General features: G+C 33.1%; 1 long non-coding RNA gene and 3 pseudogenes across 2 annotated transcripts; 1 reads left to right on the top strand and 3 right to left on the bottom strand.

Annotated features, from left to right (window-relative positions):
- Positions 1-6,534: 6,534 nt before the first annotated feature.
- On the bottom strand, positions 6,535-7,339 carry LOC146888309 (uncharacterized). The gene is made up of 2 exons (XR_014985240.1): positions 6,991-7,339; positions 6,535-6,759 (listed from the first exon to the last, which is right to left on the bottom strand). It is a non-coding gene; the product is annotated as an uncharacterized LOC146888309 (long non-coding RNA).
- A 63-nt stretch (positions 7,340-7,402) lies between these two features.
- LOC114171563 (uncharacterized) lies at positions 7,403-8,646 on the bottom strand (annotated as a pseudogene). The gene is made up of 4 exons (XR_003601584.2): positions 8,090-8,646; positions 7,784-7,996; positions 7,602-7,695; positions 7,403-7,525 (listed from the first exon to the last, which is right to left on the bottom strand). The product of XR_003601584.2 is annotated as an uncharacterized LOC114171563 (transcript).
- Positions 8,647-9,095: 449 nt separating this feature from the next.
- LOC146888308 (protein LAZY 1-like) lies at positions 9,096-10,569 on the top strand (annotated as a pseudogene).
- Positions 10,570-11,251: 682 nt separating this feature from the next.
- LOC146888307 (uncharacterized) lies at positions 11,252-13,189 on the bottom strand (annotated as a pseudogene).
- Positions 13,190-20,973: the final 7,784 nt, after the last annotated feature.

Below are 20,973 nucleotides of genomic sequence, written 5' to 3'. Positions count from 1 at the left end.
TTCCTTCATATACATATGACTAATGACGTAAGAAGAACCAGAAATGTGCATGGTAGAGTCATAAAACATCTTTAAGAATGCTAGAACAGACCTCACACATTCTCAATCCTCTTCTAGTGGCACACCACTACTTTTGGCCATTTCAGCACCAAATTTCTTATCTTGCATATTTAGCAAGACAAAGGCATCTTTGTACTTCAAGCTTGCCTCTAACATTAGATAAGTTGAATTCCATCTTGTTTCAACATCAAGGCAAACAAGACCTTTATAAGAAATTCCCTCTTGTTCAACACAAGCCTTGAATCTAGCAAATCGAGCTGGAGAAGATTTCACATATTTAAGTGCACTCCAAATTTTTGAAATTGAATATTTTATCTCTTTTAACCCATCCTTCACAATCAAACTTAATATATGTGCACAACAACCCATATGAACATATTCTCCCTTTAAGACAAGATAGTTCCATGATAACATCCTTCTTTTGAGGTATTAGACCTCAACATCATTTGTTGTAGCATTATCCATAGTGACACTAAGGACTCGCTTCAACTCCCAGTTATTCAAACAAGCCTCAACATGTTTAGCAATGAACTCCCCTAAATGACCTCATGGTGTTTAGGTTTTGGATTGAAGTCCATGTGTCTGTAGTTAAGCAAACCCTCCCACACTGCTTTGATAGAAAAATTTTCAACTTTGCTTTTTCCTCTTCATAGAGTTCCCACATTTCACGCCTCAATGTAGTGCGGGATGGGACCTCAAACCGTGGCTACAAGGATCGTACAAAGTCACGGAAGTCTTCATCTTCCACAAATCAAAAAGGAAGCTTGGACTTCACATACATCTTCACCAACTTCATTCGAGATGCATTTTGGTCAAACTTAGAAATAGTTGGTGAAGGGCCAACACTAGCCCCTTCTGGAGTTGACGATGACAATTTTTTCCTTTTGAATGCTTCTCTATTAGGATTTTCCTTGCATCTTATCAAATGATTCCTCATCCCACATGTTCCAGCCAAATATTTAATCAAGTCACCACAGTAATTGCACTTAGCCTTCTTCTCAGAATAAGGATTTTGTTTGGTAAAATGCCCCCACACATCTGACCGACCTTTACTATGCTTAGTTGATAATGTAGCCATACAAGGAGGTAACGGATCAATCCCAGAAGTAGTTGGTGTGGGAGTTTCGATGGTTTCTGGCAATGTAAAATCCATTTGATTCGTGTGATAATTGCTGAGGGTTTGAGAACCGCTAAAGCTAGAAGATCCCGTTTAATAATTTCCTTAAATGGCTTTTCCTTTTAGTTTGTCAGCAGTCAGAATTGCATGCCATTGCCGACATGATCCACTGTCACTACACCAAATTGAGTAAAAAGATAAATCAGTTCTGAAGAAATCAACAACACAACACCATGCACTACTAATGAGTTCAGCTAGCCACATAACTTTTTCATTTACAACCATGTTTGACTTTTAGTATATAATTGAGTGCAGTAAAATAAAATACAGTCTAAAATGAGTTAAATGGTTAAGGCTTTTTGAGAGTACTAGTCTAAAGTTAGTAGATAATAATTCCTAGTCCTAGTAATTAATGGAAGAATAGAATAGGAATGACTGAAATATAGAATATGCCACCGTCAGTGCTCTTGAAAATCCTTTAAAATATATGTTAACATTAGAATTCATTATTATGCCAGACATAAAAGAAAATCACAATTCCAAAAGGATAATGTAGATCCTACACCTTTTTCAGATCAACCAAAATCAGAGGGTTGCCACTTCTGCATATGACAGATGTTCCTTTGAATTGGCTATGGCGAGCTGATTTAGTAATGAACCCTGCACATCCAATCACATTATTTGAGGTCAAGACACGTGAGTATTTGAAAATAAGTCAATCAAACAGGTAAATCACTTGGCCAAACAACAATAAATTGATATATGTTTGAATTGTTTATAATGAATTATTCATTAGTTCGTTGAGAATTGTATAAGGATGGTTACAAGACAAGACAAACCAATAACATATGGTAACACTAGAATCTTACCAATTTATCACTCCAACCAAGAATTAAAGTATGATTTTGCTCAAAAAGGGCTAACCCTCCAAGTAAAATTAGCAATCTTTTTCTTACTAATAATTTTTAAGCCTATATAAGTCTATAAGCATTCTCAGTGTATCACAGAAAGTTCTCTCAAATCAAAGAAATAAAAGCTCATAGATGGCGAAAGCTATGGATTGTGAAGCCCAACAGCAATTGAATGTCACTTTTCTTCCATACCTAACTCCTGGCCACATGAACCCCATGATAGACGCAACAAGGTTATTTCTCTCAAATTGTCAGCATGGCGTTAATGTCACCATTATAGCAACCCCTGCAAATGCTTTAACTTTCCAAAATGTCATAGACACTAACTTCACCCATGGCTACCATATCAGAACCCTATAATTGTTGAGTCGAATCAGTCGTGGAATATCAATGCTCAAAGGTCACATTGAGCATCTATTTCAAGATCTTCATCCAGATTGCATTGTGAGTGATATGTGTTATCCTTGGACTGTGGAATCCGTAGCAGAACTTGGTATTCCAAGAATCTTCTTTTACAGCTCAAACTACTTAGCCGACTGTGCTAATCATTCTATCTTGAGGCACAGGCCTCATGAGAGGTTAGTGTCTAATACTAACAAATGTTTTGCATTTCCACTTCCCTTTTCCATTCACATATACATAAAGTGGAATTGCTTGTAATCAATCCCTTTAATCACAATCACCCTAACATTAAACTTTCAGATCAAGCTCAAAAATTTCACAACTTTTTATGCTTCACAATTCTATGTGTACACACAAAAAACAAGCAAAGGTACAGAGTGAGATCATGCATAGTCAAAATGAACACCTTTTATTTTACCCCCAATGAATTTTGGAAAAGAAAAGGACAATATATTCCACGCATAGTATGTTGTTTTGTATTTTATGACAATTCACGAGGTCATAGCTTCAAATCAAAATCAAAATTCAAATAATATTATCAACGAGGTTGTTGCATTATGTAGCATATTTATTATAAATTGCTTAAAACCCACCTTAAACTAAGCACTACCCTCCAATTTTGTGACCAAATCAGAGAAAAAAAAAGTGAAAATATGGGTTCAAATGACACTCTAAAGCTTCCAGTAATCAACTTCACTGACCTGAAACTGGAAGCCAAAAATCAAATTTGTTCACTGATGGGTCAAATCGAATTGGAGAAAAAAGAGAAGTGAAATGAAAACCTAAAGCTATTAAGAGATGAAGAGCAATAAGAGATACCTCAGGAAGGACGACGCAACCTTCGCTGGCGGCACAACCTTCGACGACGACGAGGCAACGGAGACAATCTCGGTGGTGGTTGAATCTAAGTGGTGATTGAATCAAAAGTGTGTCACTCTGCTTGTGGACCGAATGTGATTCAAGAGACCGCATGTGATTCAAGAGAAATGAAACATTACAGTTCAGTGCACTGGTCTAAACAGTTAACTGTTTGCAGTACAATTTTTTAAACTTTAACTAAAAAACAATACAGTTTAATTTTACTATTAATAATTCAGTTATTTGTAGTTTAAAACAGTACAGTTAACTTAAGTACAGTACAATTAAGTTATTTTTGCCCAGCCCTAGTCGTTACCATTATTTATGTATGATTGATTATTTCAGGCCACCCTTTCTATTTGTGTTTGGTGATGATCGTGTAACTTGTCACACGAGAACATATGTAAATCTAGGTGAAAACGGTGATACGTAGAAATAGAGCTAGGCTAGCTATGGGGATTGCTTTATAACAATTTTGAATATTTTGTAATTTTTTTTTGTTTGAATTTTAGATTATGGATTGAAGTAAGGTTTTTAGGAATATTTCTATTTTACGCTATTTAAGTTTTGAATTCTTTTCGTGCTTGAAAACTATGAGTTATCAAATTCTATTTTAAATATATAAATTGTCTTATCAAGTAATATTCGTGTTACATAAAGTAACTCTAAAATTTTAAAATCCACACCATGATCGAGGTATGTTTCTAACATGTTCAGTGGAAAAAATCATGACTCAGCATAATGAGGCCATATCATTGTCATTTTGAGAAATTATACATTGATCACAGTCTACAATCACGACAACTATCAATGTTCAGGGAGTCTGCAAACAAAGTTATCATGAAAGAGTCACTTCTTCATGTTACTAGAAGCTCCCGCCACAAACGCCAATTTCACCAGGAGCTAACCTTGGATTCTAGTGGAGATTAAATTGATGACCGAGACTAATTAACCTTTTTTCTGTGATGTTCTTTTTCTTTCACCTTTGAGACTACGTTAAGAGAATATGTACAATTTGCATACAAGAAAAAGAAAAGAAAAGAAAACTAAAGTTGTAATTTAAGGGAAGATAAAACAATGAACCTTGGAGGGTTGATTTTGTTGCTGAAGTTCTCATACTTCAGATCAAATCATGGCCAACAAAATTATGCCATTTAATCAACTTCCTCATTCAACAAAATTTTCGTGTTCTTCATTTATCAAAGTGAAAAGGTCTAGTTAAATGGTGAAACAGAACCGTTAGTTTCTTGTTTCTAAAAAAAAATAAATGTTTCTTTAGTGGCTAATTTGAGTGATTAAAAATTATTAATCATTGTAATGATCAATTTATATATTAATTTACAAAATAAAAAATTATTATTTACTAAAATAGTTATTATTATAAATAAAAGATTATAATTAGTTGTTAAATTGATTACTAATTAATTAAAGACTAATTTAGAAATCAATTTCTTTGGTAGCAAAATCTTGATAGTTAATATTTAGTGATCAATTTCTTTGATAGTTAAAATTATGATAATTAAATTTTAGAAACTAATTTAAAGTTCTGTATAATTTTTTATTCATAATAATAACTAATTTAATAATTAATATTTTTTTATTTTGTAAAATGGTATCTAAATCATTATAATGATTAACATTTTTTTATCATTAAAATTAGTTATTAATAAAACATTTTGTCATAGGATATATTATATAATAATTAGAGAAAATGGATCGCAAATAATTAATGAAACCGTACAAAAAAATAAATCAAATGATTTGTGCAAATCCTTATGTACCGAATAATCATTAAACTGCATGAATCGGAGGAGAGTGATAATTGGAATCAGAACGGAATGCAGAAATTGAGAATTGAAGAGAGAAAAAGTATCTTTGCGAAGAAACTGGAGAGGATGCAAATGGACAGACAGCTCAATTTGGGCTGATCACTTCATATAATAATTCTTGTTGTATTCCTATTTTCCCCCCTAAAATAACACTCTATTTAAAATATTTCAAAAAAATCCATTCTCAATTTATTAATTTGAATTTGTTTAAATAAAATTAAAATATTATTTCAAAAATGTCAATTTTAAATTAATATTAACTAGTTTCCTATATGTTAAGATTAATAAATTAATTGTTAATAATTTAAAATATCTTATATCTTATCTTATAAGTTTACAAATGAGACAAAAGAAAATTTATTTATAATTTTACAAAATTTAGATTCTATAAATTCAGTATCTAAATCTAGAAAATAGAGACAACAAAATTAATTAAAAATTAAAAAAATAATTTTCAATTTTACTATTTTTACTAACGAAAATTCAATTTCTAAAATAAATTAAAAATGACTAAAAGATGGTTTCTAATTATATCTTAACTAAAAATTGAAAAATAAACTATCTCTAAATAAAAAATATTTATGATCACTAATTACTAAAACTATAATATCTATGAACTTTTATTAACAATAATTATTTTACATAATGATAATTTTTAGTTTATAAAAGAATTTTTAATTGAGTCACTAAAATAATTAATTATAATTAGTTTTCAAATTATTTTATATTTAATTAACTTTTTACCGTGTTAGTGTCATTTTATTAAAATAATATTATACAGTGAATTAATTTATCAAAGACAATAAATTGTTTAAAAACGTTACATTCACTAAAAAAAGCTAAATTGTGGAGGTTTTAATTTCGTTTAGCGGGAATTTTTATCCTCCAAATAATTTGCAGGAGTTTTTCAAACCTCCACAAATAGGTTTTCCACAAGTTATTTTTGGAGGTTTTCTACCACCCCTGGTACCATGTTTATATTGTGAAAGTTTTTTAATGGAGGGTTATAACCTCTCCTATTCATGACTATTATTTTGTGGAGGTTTAAAACCTCCTTTATTTTTATAAACCTATTTGATTCCAAAATTCCTATTTTTCATTTTTTTTTGTGAGGGTTAATACCCTCCTCAATTCGAGGATTATATTGTAAAAGTTTGAACTTGTTTCGTTTGTATTATTTAATTTGTGGATTTATTACTGTATTTTTCTTGCGTTATTCAAATCTCATAAAAAACAATATTTTGTTTGTAATTAGAATTTCCTACTATACTTGACAACGTATGTCATCATTTGAGGTACTTATATTTTTACATCAACAATATTTTTTGTAAACTTCAATCAAATACTTCAACCAAAGTGCTCAAATATATATCATTAGAACTTTTGATTCTCAAAATCAACATATTAACATAAAAGCAATTTAAATTGAAACAATTACAACTTAATCCATACTTACTCAAAGTTCATAATACACTAAAATAGTTTCATCCTAAAAAACATCATCAACACCCTAAATGTTGCTACTACCAAATGATCCTCTTGTACCTATAGAAGACTCAGGCTCATTTGCATCACCGGTTTGCTGAAATTATAAAAGATAAATATTAGCTGCAAGAAGGACGTCAACCTCAAATCATGAAATCAACATGCATATACTAAAATAGTTTATTACTAGATCATTGACCTGCACAAAAATCATGATTATTTGGTATCGATGATTAACTCACACCGATACAGTATAATTCTTGTATCAAAAATAACATCACAAATAAGTACCAAGATAATTAGTTTCCAAAGGTTGGACATAACTTACTTGTGGTTGAGGATCAAAGAAGGCAGTTAATTCATTAGGGATCTTTCCTTCCTTCATTATCATGTAGTCTTTTAGTGCACCCAAGGTGGTTTGAATTTGGGATTCTAAATTAGTGTACTTTTGTTGCCACTGATCAGAAGATGTTGATGATGTGGCAGCACTAGATGAAGCAATGCTTAAATCTGAAAGTCGAAATCTTGTATTTCTAATGAGTTAGTAGGAGCTGCTCCAAAACCCATGCATCGCACCCTCCCAGAATGCTCTGAGCCTAACACTCTACCAACAACATCATTAGGGGAAACCTCTGATTCATCATTAGTGCTTTGAGTCAAACTCACTTCAATTTGTTCCTATAGGCATACAACAATATGTAGTGAAAACTCTAAACATTGAAGGAAAATGCACGAAAATATCATATTATGGTACAACTAACCGATATAGCCTTTGTCGCATCATTTACAAATGATCCATCCTTTCTTTTATGAGTATCAATGTATAACTTTCCCCGACTAGGTAGCTGTCCAGTTTCCAAACACTAAATAAAAAGAGAAGTTAAGTTAAATGGTAAAAGTTAAAAAATAGTAAAGTGTCATGTTAACTAATATCATTACCATCACATGTCTTCTTCTTGACATAGGTTTCGAACCACCAGTATGAGGAATTACTTGCTTTATGCGATTTTCTCTATTTTTTTTTACAAATCTCCTATGAACAAAAAAATTGTAAGTTCACACAACAATACAAAAATATATACACAAACAATTCACAACATTCAAAATAATGTAACTTGTACCAATGTTTCCGGTTTTATACGATAAGTAACAAAATGAGTCCATTGAGTTCTGTCTATACCATTTGGCACATTACTTATGATTTCATTTTTGCTTTTCGTTGGATCATAGAACTCATTCCATAAATTATGCCTATGTGCAGCCCACTTCCTACCAAGAGTTAGTTTGCAATACCGTTGTGCACTAGCTTCACCAGTCTTAAAACAAAATCGAGGCTTTTAAAAAAAGAAGACATAGTTAGTGTGTAAACATTTGAGTAAATGTAACATTTACAAAAGATATAAGGTCAAACATGCATAAAGATATACCTATAATATTTCCTTAAAGCATTCCAAGAAGTAAGTGTCAGACATGCCTGTTTTCCCAGACCATCTTTCAAAATTAATTGGAAACAAATTACAATCAATTGCCAATGTACCACAATATCCTGCAAGCACGCCTTGTCCTTCACCAATTGCCATGCCTAACTCATCAAACTCCACAATGATGTGTTCCACACGAGGTAAGTTATTTACTTCTCTGACCTTCACCTTAATTTTCTTGATAACTCCTTCTAAGTCTTTAACCATAAAACAACTTACTTAACCATAAGTAAAATTTTAAAAATTATGGTCGTGTAAAAATAAATGACATATACCTATTGCATGAATAGTCCAATATGATGAAGATTCACGTTGAACATGTTTTGTAGATGTTTCGGGTTGTTGTGAGTTCTCAGTGGGCAATGAGGAATCTATTGGTGGTGTAGTGCTCATTGAAGTGTGTGATGAGGTTTCATTTGTTGGTGCAGGATTTGTTGATGGTAAAGAATTAGCTGGAGGCTGAAGTGATGATTTTTGTGGATTTCAGAAATGTTTCACCTTTAGCATGGCTACATATATTTATGAGAAACCAAAAGTGAATAACAATGAAAACTAGATATAAAGAATGCATAGGGAGAACTGTACCAATTCCTTAAAGAATCATGGTTTATTGAAACTTAATTACCTTCTCAGAAGTGACTGCCAAATGTTGCTCCTTCAATTTCATATTAATGAGAACTCACTAACTTGTGATTCTTGTTTATGAAAATCCATACTGCACCAAATAAAAAGAACGCATAAATTACAAATCAGAATTAAACAAAATTTAGGCACAAACTTTGAATCTAACATTTAGTTGTAGCTGTTGTTGTTTAAGAACTCAAGGTATTATAAAGTACTTTTCAAGATAAAGTAACAGAAGATGAGATAGCATAAAAGTCTTAAGGTTTCTTAGGTATGCAGGTTTAAGGAAAGAAGATGGGATCTTAAGCAATTAGTTGGGTCTGGTGGAATGCCATCATCTCATTCAGCTACTGTCACTGCTCTTGCATCTGCCATTGGGTTGCAAGAAGGCTTTGAAGGACCTCTTTTTGCTATTTCCTTGGTTTTTTCTTATACTGTATGATTTCTCCCTTTACTTCTTCACATAAATCAACACTCAATATCTCTTTGCTTAATGTTTTATTTACTAATGATTTTTTAAAGACTTAACCAGAGTCAAATCCAAAATTTTAGTCCATTGGATGTTCATTTTACTTCAAAGTCATAATTCTAACATTGACCTTCATGACTATTTCACTTCATCAACATTGATGCGGTGATAGTCTTTTTCTCTTTGATAACTTAACTTACCTTTCTCTTATTGATTTTGCACCTTAATCCAATTTATGGATAGCTTTTTCTACGCTCCAACTCTCAATACAGAAACTAATTACAAAAGAAGAGTCTAAATTAAAAGTCTAATCCATTAAGAGAGAGCCTCAACACTTATCAACTAGTTTACTTTACTCAATGTAATGTTTCAAACAATTAAGGGTTCAATGTTATTTATAAGAGGTGTGTGCATACTAGGAACCATGAGTTGTGAATGAAGTAAATGATTATACACTATAAATTAGAATTTAATTTGGCTGATTGTGTTAAAAAAATATGATTAATGAGTTACAATAGTTATGGCTACATATATTTATTGGAAAAAGTTACCCCTCAAGTAGCTATGTCAGCACTGGGAGAAGCAGCCATGTCAGCATAATAACACTCAGTGGAAAGCTAATAGAAGGTGCAGAACCAAATGGAAATGGTGTTGCAATTTGTCCACTCTAGGGATATCTCTTTGGAACAGCTATTGAACTGTCTGAAACAACTACTGCAGCAAAGAAAGAACACATGACTTCACTTGGGGAGTTGTTTCAAAGAAGCAAATCAACTGAGGAGAATTTCAGTGCAAAATGTGAAAAGGAGGAAAAAAGAACTAAGAAGGAACTGGACAAATCTGCCATGAACCTGATGAAAGAAAAGCTGAAAAAAAGAATGCTCCATGCTTATTCTAAATATTTTATTTATTTATGGTCATTTCTAGATTCTCCATATGTTCCGAAAGAAAGTTCACCTCGAAAGTTCTACAGTTGCACAAAAATCTGCTAAACACCACAAGAACATGAAGAAGAAGAAAATACTCAATGATTGAGGCTACAACAAAAATGATTTGGTGCATCTAGAGGAAGAAGATTCATCTGCCAACAGGGAGTACTGGATCAAAACGGATGCAGATTGTAAGCATGCAACAACTTTTCACAACTCTTATATCTATGCATTCCAATTTAATTATAGAATTTGATGATTCACTTGATGAAAGTACCACATGACTATAACAGAGAAAATCATTTACAGCATGTCTATTTTCAGTTTCAGTTCTGTGTATTGCTTCTTCTTCCCTGACTCATTTTTTCTTAATGTGCATTGCAGACTTAGTTTTAGAGTTGTGAAGGACTGTGAAGAAAATGTTGTGTTCATAAGATGTCTTTTTCTATTAGTGTTAACTAATGTTGTGTTTGTACCGTGAAAACTTATATGTAAGAAACGAATAATTGAGGTACTTATATGTAAGTAACACAAACTCATCAAAACACGATATGCTTAGATTTTGTGAATGCTGCTACTTTCATGAATATCAAACATCAAATCATGATGGATAACATAAAAGCACTACAATTTATAGGAAATTAATAAATACTTCCTTAGGAGTGAACCATTTCAGTTACAGTGCTCTTAGATCAGAACAATTGGTAGTATCATTCAAAGCACTTTTGATTTCCAACAAGGTCAGACCTAACAGATGAAAAAAAAAATGAGGATTTTTTATACTTTTCTAGAAGCTAATGAAGTGCAAGAAACTGTATATAAGTTATTACCTGTGAAGAGAACCAGAGAAGAAAGAGAACTAGAGAAGAAAGAGAACCAGAGAATAAAGAGTACACTTTTTATTATAGGTTCTTTATATATGTCCTTCCTAACCTGAAATTGACAAGAGGAAGCAACATATAATCACCTTAAGAAAATAACATTAAGAAATCAAACATGAGTCAAGTATACATGCATTGAAAATAACTTTAAATATAAAAGAGCATTACCTTTAAGAAAAAATTTATTACTAATTGTTTTTTCAACTCATACATTTGAGTCAGGGATACTATCATCTAAATGGTTTGTAGCCAATTGCACATATTCATTGTCATTATTATAAAATTTCTCTAGCTCTTGATCTTGGTATGGCTCATTTTCATATACCTCTTCTACTATTTCTCCCATTTCATACAAATCTCTTGGCTTTAAATGCACAACAACACTCCATCCTTTATTGACCACATCATCTACATAATATACCATTTGTGCTTGAAATGCCAAAATATAAGGTTCATGTTCTTCACGATCTCCAATATGAATTAGTCTATCAAAGTTAACATAATTAAAATTCCATTGATCCTTTTTATATCCTCTTTCTTGTGTAATATCTGCCCACTTACACTTGAAAAGAACAACTTTGAATTGACCATAATAAATAAGCTTAATGATATCCTCCAACTTTCCATAATAGGATAAGTCTGCTTGTCGTAAGTTCCTGACAACACTGCTTGATACACAAGCTGTATTAGATGTTAAAAACACACCACTATTTTGTGTTCTCAATCCCTCATCTCGAGTCAATGTTCAAAATTTAAACCCATTGATGTTGTACGCAGTAAATCTGTTAGCATTTTACAATGGACCTTGTGCTAGAAACTTTAAGTCATTAGACATTGTATTTGTTGTTTCTGGATTCATAATCTAAATAAAGAAGTTATGTTAACCATAATTGAAAGAAAATATAGTAAATAATAGAAAGTGTACTATTTGATAACCCACCCGCCTTTGAAACTTATCAACAAACTCTTTAAACACTCTAGTTTCAATCTCAGTGGTTGAAGGTCGCCTTCCCCTTGAACTTCTTTTTATTAGTTGTCTAAATTCACTACATATATAATCAAACAACATGACTAATATAATTTAATTAGTTTAAATACAAATCACACACTTAATGTAGATTACTCACTCAACAAATGGTATGACTATTGCACAATTTAAAAGCACATATCGATGGGCTTGTAGTTTTTGCATCTGAGTTAAAGTAAAATTCGAGGAACCTCCTACTGGCTTCCCACCTTGTGGGAAGATAGATGACAGAAAAGGCTCATTATCACCTATTTTATCACAAACACGTCTTGGTCTATTGAACCTTGTCTCTATATCTTCAATGTATCTAGAACAAAAGGTAAGAGACTCTTTAGCTAAGTATCCCTAAGCTATAGAACCTTCTGGTTTTGCCTTGTTTCGTACAAAGGTCTTTAAATGACCTAATTCCCTATAATAATGAGAAATAATTAGAGTAAACAACTTGGATATTTATGATAATGATACCTTAATCTAAAAGTACTAAGCATTACCTTTCTATAGGATACATATATCGATAATGAACTGGACCTCTAAGTTTTGCTTCCTCTACCAGATGATCAGTTAAATGAACCATAACTGTGAAGAATGAAGGTGGGAATAACATCTCTAAGTGGCAAAGTGTTAGCACAATGCGATCTTGAAGCATTTCAAGTTCTTGTGGATTTAAACTTTTACTACAAAGGACTTTAAAAAATGAACAAAACTCCACCAAGGTTGCAGTGACATGGTTTGGTAACAAATTACGTATTGTCAGAGGTAGTAGTTGCTCCATAATAATATGGCAATCGTGACTTTTTAGCCCGAATATTTTTTGTTGCACCTCATCAACACATCTAGAAATGTTACTTGAGTAACCATCCGGTACTATAACATTTTTCAAAGTTTTGAGAAACAACTTTTTGGTATCACGAGTTAGTGAAAACAAAGCAAGGTGATATCTTCCATTATCATCTGGCCAAAGATCCTCTCTTATGCCCATTTCCTTTAAATCTTTCCTAGCATTTACATTGTCTTTGGATTTAGGCTTTTCATTTAACAAAGTATATACCAAATTGTCAAATACATTTTTTTCAATATGCATGAAATCTAAATTATGGCGTAACAAATTAGACTCCCAATACGAAAGTTCAAAGAAAATGCTTCTTTTTTTCCATTGTTTAACTTCTTCTCTAGATCTTATACAAGTTAGAACATAGGTAAACTATTTAAATAGATTTTTAACATAATAAATATAAAATAAATATTAATTATCATACTTAAATATAATATTGATTCATTAAAAATCTGATCCAACCACTAACATGTTTTTTGGTAGATGGATATCCAATCTGGATATAGATAATATTTTTATTTTTTTTTTCAAAATATATTTTGCTTAACTTTCAAAAATAAATTTTGTAAATTAAATTTTAAAATGTGTGTTTCTAAATGTTTTGGAAACTTACATTTAAGAAGATTTAATTATGAAACTGTTAGGCTAGGAAATAATGAGAGAAAGTGGAATGTGTATTATAGAATGAAATTTTAAAATACTAGTTATGCAGTTAGTTGTTTTGGTGGAAGGGAAGGGAGTCTTTCTCAAGAAGTCTATATATAGTTGCCTTTAGGGAGGTGTTGGGGGAGCTTTTTGAAACGGGGAGCCTTTGGTTGTGTAAACAGGGAATACCCTGTGTGAAAAAAAATACCTTCCTTTTGTATGCAAAAGTTGTTGTAAGTCTACGTCTTTTTGGTTTGTGTTCTTTCTTAGTTATCTTAATGAACCTAACAGAAACACTAATTGGATTAACTATGATACGTTAAATAAATATTGATAGGAGGACCAAAATAATGAGTACGTCATTACTCATCTGTGAAATTAAATGGATGGACTTGATCTAACTCATTTATTTTATATCTTGGTAATAGATGTATTGACTGGTGGATGGACCAAATGGATGATGGATAAATGAATTGTTTTGCCATCCTTAGATGTAACATATATGTTACAATGTTAAGAATTGACAGAAAAACTTACGTGAATAATAAATTTCATCCCTTTTGTCTACGTCACCTATTTTTTTAATTTCAGTTTCAAGAACTTAATGGGAGAAAAGAATCTATCATGGAACATCAAATTAAAAGAAGGAATGGAGGGGGAAGTCTTCACTCACAAAGTGTTGCAACCAGAACAAAATTTATTCACTTGTTAGATGCATGACACATGAAAAGCTCTGGGATTGTTTACACAACATTTTTAGGCCTATAAACCCAAAACATTTGAAGGGAATAGTATGCAATGCAAATAGATCAACAATTGATTACATTTTATACCAATTCAAGCAAACTTTCACAAGAGTCTCAAATTAATTAACAATTACTTTTTCCACCACTGGGCACTTATTACAACAGATAACACTAAAAATTAAATAACCCATTAAAATATCATAGTCATTATTACTTCGAAACAGTACTGTGGATAACCAAGTTGATCAGGAGTGGACTGGATTAATCTTACTGATAGAGATAGAATTTGGATTAGTTCACCAATTCTTATTAAAAAACACTAAAACCAACTAGAAAAATTACCGAAGTTTTGTTCTATGTGTGTGTGTATAATATATAAAGAAAAGTCCTAAAAATCAAGCAATATTTGGACTATGAGCACCAATTCGCCGACTAATGAGTAAGCCATTTCTAATCGGCTCCCATTGGATTAGACAAAATCAAGAAAAAAGGGTCCAACTCAAACCATTACCAAGTGACAATAATGCCTATTGTGAAAAATGATGATTAGTGTGATTGTATTATTGAAGATTCCATACCCAATATAATTGCACGAGCATCTTTTTTTTTTTCTATTTACAGAAACATGTACATAGAGTACAAAGTAGAAATACAAATACGAGAGAAATGGGGGAGAAGAAGAAAAGCACATTCAAAAGGACCCACACCATTTCCTCTCAAAAGACCACAAGACGGAGCTGGCGCGACGAAGACCTCGAGACGGAGCTGGCGCGACGGAACTGGTGCGACGGAGCTAGCGCGACGAAGATCGCTGCAACGGAGGCTACGACATGGCTTAATCACGGAGCGGAATCGATTGGCACTCTGAACTTAGGTTTTTGACGGAGTTGGCGCGACGAAGACCGTGGGACGGAGCTGGCGCGATAGAGCTGACGCGACGGAGACAGCGCGGCGGAGCTGGCACGATGAAGATCGCTGCAACGGAGGCTACGACATGGCTTAATCGCGGAGCGAAATCGATTGGCACTCTGAACTTAGGTTTTCGAGTGAAAGGGAAAGATTCATTACTTTTCTGATTTGGGAGGGAACACGTGAATTAATCAAAGAAGAATGTGTTGCAATCTGCGGAGGTCATAAACCTCCTAAAAGAAAAAATAATCCCCTATATTATCAGCTTTTATAAAATCTATCATAATCTATCCATATGATCTTTATTTGTGGAGGTCTTTTTAACCTCCATAAAATGACCAATGCTATATATCTTTTTTTTGTAGTGATTGTTTGTAACATCCTAATTTTAGCATATTAAAACTAATAAAATAAGATGTTTCACCTTAGAGATTCAAAACAGATAAACCAATGTATAAAGTATATACAATCTTACAAATGATAGGAGTATATAAATATATCAATTATACAAATCAAACGCTTCTAACTCTAAACACAGACTAACCACTTACAAGATCTTCCCACCGACAGACCTCCCTCTAATCTAATAGATGGATCCTCATCCTCCTGAGGTGCCTCTAAAACCACAACCATCGTTGCTCCCACAAAATAGGTGATCATTAAAGGAAGACAAGTAACATAAGATAGAAACACATAAGAAGGGTAAGCTAATGACTTTCAAAGAATTATCTCAATCTATATAATATTGACATACAACTATAGACAAGTAGATATTCACATACTTACATACATACATACATATATATATATATATATATATATATATATATATATATATATATATATATATATATATATATATATATATATATATAAACTACGACTCAACTAATCTAGATACATGCATTAAGGTCAGATCTAGGCAGTTTTGCACTTGTAGTCGCATCTCATGCTCTACATAGTGATGGATTAAGAGGGAAACTCTACCACATACAAGGTTAGTCTGTTAACACCTTTGGACAAGGAAAAACCCCAAGGCTAGGACCTCCTGATCCTCCCACCATATACCTCATTCCTCTCTAATTGAGAATTTGAATTATTATTAGAGCGTCGGGATAACTACCAAGACAATCCCTACTTCAATGCATACATACACTACCACAATTCATAACTAATTCACCTTGAATTATTTAACACATCTCAGTCTCATGTTTAGATGCTAGCCAATCAAACATAATTATAAAACTACCAACATCAAAGTCAAACAATATCCAAACAGATGTTGATATTCTTGCTCATATTACATAGTATCTCGCTTAAGCGAGAAGCACATTCTCGCCCAGCGACAAACTGATCACCTAGCGAGTATCTCCTTGAAGCTCCAAAGGAAAATAAATCAATTAAATCACCAAATGAGTAAAGACTCACCTCGACCAGTGACAGAAGTTCTCTCGCTCAAGTGAGACATTCTTTCTAGGGCAGGAACTTGAACAGAGGATATTGTGATAAATCTGTGAGTTCTCACTTATGCTAGACTTCCTCGCTTAGGCGAGACTGCTCTTGCTTAAGCGACAATTTCCTCGCTTAAGCGATAACTCTAACATATAGCAAAGATGATTTTCTACTATTTTCGCTTAGGCTAGAGCCTCTTGCTTGAGCAAAAATAGTATATTCTCACCTGCTTACAACATGCAAACCAGAAATTCAAAGCAACACCAACCAACATTAATTTTAAGCTAATACACACATCAAATAGAGAAATTACATGTAATCAAAATCAAAACAAGCAATACATTTTCAAATTATAGAAAAATAATCTAGCTTCCCTTACTTGATATCTTGTTTAAATAGCTCTATGAACGCCAAACACCTCTAACTCCATAGAATGCTATATCTACACATAGAAACATCACAAGAATGATCAGGACATATCGTTATGATCACTAATTAGCATAGACTCATACTGATGAATAAAATGATGCATGTAAGCAAAAGAGAGCTCACATGCAACAGAAAACAAAAATAAACCAAAAAGATGGCGGAAACCCAACTTACACGAACGAAGACACTAATCGGTCCAACTTGAAGAGCTCGTCGAGAGGATCAATCCTATGGTCTTGGTTCTTCAATCAAATGACCAGAGAGACAGAACTCCTAGAGAGAAGTCAGAAAACTCTATTAAAGTGGTTTAGAGAGAGATAATGTATTTTAACAAAATTAAACTCATTCATAACAATTCTATTTATATTAAAAACTTTTAATATTAAAATAATCGAGTTTCGCTATTTTTAAACCACTATCACTTCTAAACTACAATTTTCTAAGGTTTTACATTGTTACTGTTAATATTATTTATAGTAACATTTTTTAAGAAAATACAACTATTGTCATATCATTTTTAATAAATATGACCATGAAGCCAATTTCATCTTAATTAGGTGTTTCACTGATAAAATTTCGTGTTGATTTAGGTTTTTTTTATTATTGTGGTTGTGGCCAATTTGAATATGAATTTACGAAAATAATGCAAGTTTTAAAAAATTTCCACCCAACACAACTAGCACAAGTTGTGCAATGTTAGTATGACTTCATGATAAAGAAGTCATTCTGATATGAAACGATTTTATTTAGATTACCATGCTAATATAACTCTATTTTGTGTAATGATTAAAGTCGTTGCAATTAGGCAAGATTTTACTTAACGATAATCTATTTTAAATTTTGACAGAAAGAAAAATTATTATTGGTGTGCGTGTTCAAATATGTGTCGTGGATCTTGCTCCTCACTTCCTACATATATACATATATTGAAAATCAAGGTTTTACTTCCTAAATTTTGAGAATTTATAGTATTTGTTTTCAACTTTGCAACGTAAAAAAAGTTAAGGTCTAATATTTGCATAATTTTTAGTTTTAGAATATTTTTTAATATCTTTGTTATATAAATTAGTTTTTAGAAATCTTTTTGTGTTAAAAATACTATTGATATAAAGATTTAAAATATTTAACATACATATCCGGTCCAATAGATGATACAACCCATTAAGGCCCAATGAACTTTACCTCTAAAAGTGGTTACAAGAAATTACAAGATACATCTAATGTGACTGATATTTTCATACTAACAAATCTCGTTAGTATGATTACGATCTTATACTAAATATTCTGTATATCTGATAAGCTATCACATTGTAATTATTATTATTACTATATCATGGTAAGTTATTATTTCACTGATATTGGTTAATATCATGTTACCTATTATAAATACACCTAGTATCCTTTATGGAAATACTCACTCTAAAATATACTTTCACATACTTGTACTCTCTCCCTAAATCATTTACTAACTTGAGCGTTAGAAAATTTTTTACATGTGGATCTTCTCTTGTCTCGCAACCCTTAGAGGCATCTCGTCAAGGTCTTTCAAAGCTCCCTGATCTTGCCACCTGTCTAAAGGCTCGCCTCAAGATCCTGGTATGAACATTTGATTCCCATCATGGTTCCGTTAAAACTTTGCCCCAGCCTCACACATTTATGGTCATTACTAGGAACCAAGCTCAACTCTAACACGAGATGGATTCCAATCCAGTAAGCAACCTCATGGTGGCTTTGCAAGGTCAGATCCAACATCTGATCTAGTTAAATGAGCAACAGCGCAATGAGATCGTCGCTATGCGCGCACAACAATAGGTTGACCTCCAGACGCTGAATCAAAAGTTGGTCAATCTGGAAGAAGGACAAGTTCCTCCCTAGCCTCGGAGGGAACCTTCACCTATCATACGCTCTTGGTACTCCAGCAACGACTCTCCTCCCCGCAAGCAGCCTAGGAGAAGTTGATCTTGGACAATCCGAGAGAGCCCTCAGGCCAACGACCCAATCTGCTCCCAGACTAGCAAAAGCTTGAAACTCAGAAACAAGTCCCCTAAGAGTCGTAGTCGGTCTTCTCTACACAAGACTCAGAGGTACCGTAGTAGGGCAACCAATCACGAGGAGGAGGAGCACCAAGGTCGACCTTGCCGATTCAGACGAGACCACGGCTCGAGAAGGTCCCACAACCCCGCGAAAGAGGAGCATCGGCAGAATCACAAACTCCACTAGGCATCACCATCGACGAAGGAGAAGCAAAGATCGCCGAGATGGCAAGTCGCGTTGGCTTCACCACACCTACATGGACAGGGTCGACCTCTTATAATCCCTAGAGGTGGATAATTTCCACCCCCTCACTGAAACATGACCACACATTCGCCATCAACATCTGCAAATACGATGGGACCACTAATTCGACAACACACCTGAAGGCATATTTGATCCAGGTCCGTATCTTCACTCAGGAAAAGAAGGTGTTTTGCATGTTATTTCCTACCACCTTAGACGGTCAAGCCCTAGATTGTTACTATACGCTACCCCTATAGTCAGTGGACTCTTTCGAAGTTCTAAGCTCCGTGTTCAGAGCCCGATTCGCAGACCAAAAGACAATTCATACTCTATGGCTGCTCTGAAGTTCGTAGAATACAAAGAAGGAAAAACCTTCAAGCACTTCATGGAGAGGTTCATGGTTGTTATTGCCCCCATCCCAGGTATCACTCCATCCATGGTCATGCACTACCAAATATGTGACCTCCAACCCAGACCATTCTCTGACTCCCTTTTCACAAAGAGACTGACAAACATGAACAAGGTTAGAGAATGCGCAACCCAGTACATGGCCATAGAAGAAAACAAGTTGAACTCTTTACTAAGAGCTTGTCATGCAGCACACATGGGATTCCCTTCTTAAGCTAGCTTGATTAACATAATTAAACATTAAAGAGTAGTTTAAGTAGGCGCATCTAATGCTTCCTATTTAAGAAAGACTATTTTTAAAATCCTACACTACTTGGTCTTTAACACAAGGCCTAAAAGAAACCTACACTACTTGGCCCTTAATACTAGCCCTAAATATTCATAATCTACTAAAGATACTCCATTGTGGCCTAAAAGAAAAGAGTTTTACTTCACCTTGCAAAGATAACTCTATCTCTTCATGAAAGTGTTTTGCCATGCTAGGGGGTATGCCATCAAAGGGAGAAGAAGATAACGAGAGCAACATCTTGGAAGAGAAAAAGGATAGTGGAGGGCACAAAGGAAGAAGAGTGTGAAGTGAATAGGGTTTCACGAAGGAATATTTGAATGGTTGTTCATTTAACCGATCTAATATCCTCATATGAGATTGACTGTCTATTTAACTAATCTAATATGTAAATATTAGATTGGTTCTCTTATAACTGATCTAATATACTTCCTTTTATTTACAAAATAGCCACCACATTTTGCATTAGATCAGTTTCGTTACAATTGATTCAATATTTTGTTTTAATATGTCTACTTTACACTAATGTCACCCAAACGTTAACTATCTTATAACATGATACAAACTTTTAAACACATCCTATTTTCCACCAAGCATACTACTTTTAGGAGTATTAAAGTGTCAACCAAGTCTTATTGATCTTTACTTTACAAATTCACCCGTTCCAACAATAATCCTATTGGGCAAAGCAACAATAAGTTAATAGTTATCCATTCATGAATAAAGCATAAAGATGTACACCTAAAAAGAGTAATATTTTAATATTGTAAATAAATATAAAAAAGTCATTTAGTTTAAAAAGATGTATGCAGGAGGTGATGAGTAGCTAGAGGAATGAATAGTTTGAAATTTAAAAAGCCACAGTTTTTTTTCTGAAAAAAATCCAATCAAATTGATATATAATGATCCAAGTAGC

The sequence above is a fragment of the Vigna unguiculata genome, chromosome 2, assembly GCF_037176805.1.
Source record: "Vigna unguiculata cultivar grain cowpea cultivar isolate G323 ecotype 2 chromosome 2, ASM3717680v1, whole genome shotgun sequence".
Classification (NCBI taxonomy): Eukaryota; Viridiplantae; Streptophyta; class Magnoliopsida; order Fabales; family Fabaceae; genus Vigna; species Vigna unguiculata.
This window is presented reverse-complemented; position numbering and strand designations above follow the sequence as displayed.